The sequence below is a fragment of the Rhinopithecus bieti genome, unplaced genomic scaffold (genome assembly GCF_001698545.2).
Source record: "Rhinopithecus bieti isolate Rb0 unplaced genomic scaffold, ASM169854v2 scaffold_19708, whole genome shotgun sequence".
In the NCBI taxonomy this organism is placed as follows: Eukaryota; Metazoa; Chordata; class Mammalia; order Primates; family Cercopithecidae; genus Rhinopithecus; species Rhinopithecus bieti.
In genome coordinates this window covers 3,118,978-3,124,420 of record NW_016810765.1, presented here as the reverse complement: position 1 = coordinate 3,124,420, position 5,443 = coordinate 3,118,978, and the positions used below count along the sequence as shown (strand labels likewise).

Genomic DNA, 5,443 nt, shown 5'->3' with positions numbered 1-5,443 from the left:
AAAAAAAAAAAAAAATTCTGACTGCTTCATTACTCTTTTTCTTAGGATAAAGAGGTATTGCTTTTGTTTCTTTCTCTATTTTTGTTAATAGAACAGTTTCTTGCTCGTTAAAGGGGCATTTAAGCAAGGTATTTTAAAAGCTCCATTCCTTCCCCAAGATTCTGGGAAAGTGAGCCTTTCACTTTCAGTTTTTCCTAACACAGTTTCTTGAATGTCTGAAGCTTCAGTGGTCAGATTTCACATGGGATGTTCCAGAAGGCTATTTCCTGTGTAAGACTCTGAAATTCTTGGGAGCATTTGGGCCTTTTTTTAATCGAAGAGCTTGTTCTTTTTATTTTTTCACCTGTCTGAATTCTACCAACTGAACAGGGAAATCTTCTTTATCTGTTTTTCCTGTTGTCAAATAAAATAAAATTCCAAACCAGCAGCAACATACTCCTCTGGTTAATAAGATTGTAGGAGCACAGACATTACAAAAGACTAAAATGATTAGGCTTTTTCTGAGATGTAATATCAGGAAATGAACCACATAACATTATGTGATCTCAGAAATGAAGATGGTATGAATCTATAAAGCAGGCATTTACCTGTTATGCCAAAATGGGGAGAAATCAGTCAATCAGTTGTTTCGTTTGTGTAAAATCAACCTATAGTTGGTTGTTAGGAGTCTCAGTCTCTAGTCAGTGTTTTCAAAACATGATTTAATACACCACCAGTCTCGTCAACAGATCTGGAGGCAAAAAAAGCTTCCATGGTCAAACAAGTTTGGAAAATCCAATAATATCCCCAATGCTAGGCTCATGGATTTATAGCGCCTTTCTAGGTAAGGGCCATTGCCTTATTGTAACTCCTGTGTTCTGCAGCACAGACATCTGTTTGACTGTTTATAACCATTATTCTCCCCATTCTCTTACTTTGGCTTCAGAACCCATTTGTCAAATAAATAACTATTAACATTCCAATTAACTTAATTTTCCATTAACATAATTAATGTTCCTCAAATACTCTTTGAAAGTAGCCATACAGACCATACCCTAATTGTTTTGAATTTTAATGAATATACATATCTTTAAAGTAATCTCTCCTCAATTTTTTAAAATCAATTGTGACTTTGTATAAACTCTCTGAAGATAAACTAGTTTTTTTGGTGATATTAACGTGCACGCGCACACATACACACACACACACACACACACACAACACCCATACTAGGATACTACAGCATCATAATTATGAAGATAATAGTAGAACTTCAGAGAGTGCAAAATTTTACATTGTACCCCAAGATTTTATAGACCTGAAGGCAATATTCTTTGTAATGGGATCATGTAATTATATCAATCAACATACTCTGGAAGTGTTTGATGTAGGTTTTGTCATGCTGCATCAAGCATCTGACCTACAATGTCATTGATACTGATAATTATGACATTACAGACAAACATGAAAAAGGAAAATGTTAAAGAACCAAATAGAAGAATATTTACACGGAAAATGGTAGTGGTAGGGCCAAGAAAGAGATTGAGTTCTCTGAAAAGAAAAAAAAAATTTTAAACAGTAAAGGAGGAGTATTTCCTCTACCCAAGGAGGAATCCCCATTCTATGTTAGAATGCGCAAATAAAGTCTATAGGCCAGCGAAACCAAAAGGAGAATTATAGTTCCAGCAAATATTTTTTGGGAAAGACGGTAGTCTTTGATTGCCTTGGTGACCATAATGAAGATTAAAAATAAAAATCTAATGATAGAAGAACAAACTTAATAATGAGTTAATAAATCAATTTCTGAAGTCTTAAAGAAAGGATATGTGGCAGTTTAATAAACTTTCTTCTCTAACATTGTAATCTAGAACATTGTATTTAACATACATTCTCTATTGGTGTCTTGTATATTGCCTAACACGTGAGCGATAAATATTTGTTGAAATAGTTTATTATTAATGGTACTTTTGAGATACCACAATATTTCATAGTAATTATGATATTTGTACTAGGCATTTTAGAAACATCTCTTTTACTTTTTCTAACAGCCCTACAACAAATTGTTCCATCTTATAGATGAGGAAACAGGTTCAGGAAGGTTGAGTGACTTGTCTAAAGACACAGGGCTGGTACATGACAGAGTTATTACTGAAACCTGATTTGGTGTCAGGCTGTTGTTCAAGTTTCTTCGTCTTTGCTACTGTAGTTCCCAGAATTACTAATTTGAGATTCAGTAGTCTCCATCTAATGCCAAGTTTAAGAAGGATGTGGAAGTTTAGCAAAGAAGAAACAGTGGATCCTTACCACTTAAAGACCCCACACAGAAGATCTTTCATTTTCATGAGGGGCTTCAAAAGGCTGTGTCATGTAGTAATTTCTCATTTTGCTGAGCCACATGTTGAATCATAAATGTGGAGAGGCTGTTTTATGGGAGTGAGTCACTCACAACGAGAACCCAGCCAGCAGCAGTTCAGTATGACTTTGCTGTTCTTTGTCATTTATGCAGTAATGCTCAGAAAAAGATACAGCAACAACTGTCACTCTGCATATAATGTGCCTGAAAGAAGGTCAGCTGTTCAGGTTCTAATGAAGTCAGAAAATGTGAAACAGTCTGATAAATACAGTTCATGTCCAAGTTTTCTGCAGGAGATTTTATGCTAAGCAGTATTTGCAAATTTGAAAACTCAGAGATCTGTTATCCAATAAGGCCCTCCAGAGTGTAATTTCACATTTGAGCAAATTTAGGCTTAAATGACTTTCCCAGTGTCACAAGAATCTAGTAGGTATATGTACCATGGTTTATATTTTTTGTACTATTTTGTACTATTTTTCCTTTTTTTTTTTTTTTTTTTTGCATTTTAAATGACTAGTAGCCTCAGGTGTCTGGCTCTTCCTTCAAGTATTTTATATGTGTTCTATAATTTAACTCTCTAAAATAAGTGCTATTATTACATTCATTTAATGAGTTATGAGAGGGAGGTAATTAGGAAGCAGAGGTTGAGGATGTTAAATAACTTGTACAAGATCACAGTCAGCTAGTACTGGTGGAAGTGGATTTACAACACAGTCAGTCTTGTCTCAGCATCCATCATTTCACTCTGTACTTCCTTTGAGCAGAAGAAAACAAAACCAAAAAGGCTGAGGGTTGTTTTTTTTTTTCACAGTTCATTTAGGAGTTTGTGATTTTTTTCTTTAGAGTCAAATGCCAAAAGGAAATAAGCACTTAGAAAAAAAGTAGGAAGATGTGTGCTGCAGTTCAGAATTGAGATGAACTCTGATGCTGGCTTGTACTTTTTCTGATTTTGAGGTCCTCTGTGTGTGTTGGGCATCCCTTCAGACAGAGCAGGTCTAATAAGCTGGATATTTGTGTCTAAGAGCTTCCACAAATGTGGAAATTACCATTTGGCTTTCTACTTCTGGGTAGGTGTGACATTCCAGTCTAAAGCCGCCTTCAAGCTGTTAATGAGATTTTGAAAATTCTTCCAAAGTGACTATGAGATCTTTTTCATTTCACCTAAAGGCTTGGCCTGCTGTAGGCAGGGCAAGACCCACTGTGGTAGGACCTCAGTTCCTCCTTCCCTTTGCAGAAGCAAATATGGAAACATCAGCACATCTAAGATTTACCTGAATTTTATGACGACTGAATTCTGAAAACAAGACATTACCACATTGGCACATCTTGCGGTTTCCATGTGGTCTTTCCCTGGAATTCTGCCAGAGTTCCTGAGCATAGCTACTTAGTTCTCACAATGTTCCCTCTAAGCCTTGCCATCAGCTTGCTAAGAATTCTGAAAGCTAGCATTCATCATTTAATATTTCCACCCAGTATATTTTAATTGTAACTTAAAATGAAATAGAATTATATTTTACGTTTTGTTTATGTGATTCATTAAATCATACTAGGGTTTTTTTTTTTTTTTTTTTTTGTAGAGATGGTATTTCTCTCTGTTACCTAGGCTGGAATGCAGTGGCGTGATCATAGCTCACTGTAACCTTGAACTCCTGGGCTCAAGTGATCCTGCTGCCTTAGCCTCCCAAGTAGCTGGGACTACAGGCACATACCACCACGCTCGGCTAATTTTTGTATTTTTAATAGAGATGGGGTCTTGTCATGTTGCCCAGGCTGGTCTTGAACTCCTGGCCTCAAGTGATCCTTCTGCCTCAGCCTTCCAAAGTGCTAGGATTACAGGCATGAGCCAGCACGGCTGGCCCTCCCTTGCTTTTCTGTGCACAATGTTCAAAATAAACAGGATAGTCTATTGTAATTGACTTGTTATTTGTAATATTTGAGTTGAGTTTTTACCTTTTCATCATTGTCTTTTTCATTAATAATTGTTTAATTTAGCATAACTACTTATAATTTTTACTACTATTTCACATTTGACATTTGGACAAATAGAAAAAAGGGTCTAATTTATCTTCCTACTCTAACGTACTAAAAAATACTGTTTCCACATACAGAAGTTTTTTTTTTTTTAAACAAGAAATTGAGAGTATTGCCTTTCTATTGGGAACGTTTATATGCACAATTAAAAAAAATCTGTATGTATTTTGTAAAATGCTGTCATACTTTTAAATAACTTAGAGAATCTGAGATGAAAGCTCTTACATAAATGCAAATTATGGTTGATTATATTTGAATGTCATTTTCCAAAACAGCAAGGATGGAATGAGATAACAAAGCTTAGGAGGCAGTAAAAGTGACTTAGAAATTCCAACCTGGGTGAAGGCAACATGGTGATTGCTCTGTTTTTGAGGGCAATATTCTCTCTTAGTTTTGATGGAGGTTGACTTCTGAGTAATGGGTTTATAGCAGAGACAAAAGTTTATAGTGTAGAGATTAATTTGAATTCAGAGTCAACATGAAACTTTCTCACAAGACAATTTTTTTTTTTTTCAGTCAAAAGAAGGTAGCCTCTTTTAACTGTGAACAGCGGTCACAGTTTTTAAAAAGTGCCATGTTTATTTTGTCCATGCTGCTTTTCCTTGGAGGGGTCATTCATCTTCATCTTCACCCGCCAGCTAAATCCTGTCTTCTCTCTGACACCTCGTTTGACCTCCTCAGTCCATACACAGTTGCACTTACGCCACCCCCCTGCAGCATCGCTCATGTGCATATGTAACTGCATTCTGTCCTGTATTGTGTGATACAGTTATTGTGTGATATAGTAAGTTCATGTTTTGCTCAGTGGTACTGGGTGCTCCCAGAGGGACAGTGTCTTAACATTTTGATGCTCTATGCATTGTAGGTGTATTCATTATATATTTACAATCATACAGCTTATGGCTAGATGAGCTCTTTGGTGATTTGGTTCAATTGCCTTTTCTTATGAACACAGAAAATTAAGTTATAAAGAGGAAAAGTAGTTTCTCCTAAAGGTTATAACCAGTGTTATGGGTAAAGCCAGAATTAGAAGTTAGAATTCCTAATTTCTAGCGTAGTTCAGTTCTTCCCTCCCTCCCT

General features: G+C 35.9%; 1 protein-coding gene across 4 annotated transcripts in view; it reads left to right on the top strand.

The window, feature by feature from the left end:
- The window catches only part of LOC108542641 (guanine nucleotide-binding protein G(q) subunit alpha), a 328,639-nt gene that overhangs the window by 219,401 nt on the left and 103,795 nt on the right, over window positions 1–5,443 (top strand). The window lies entirely within an intron of this gene.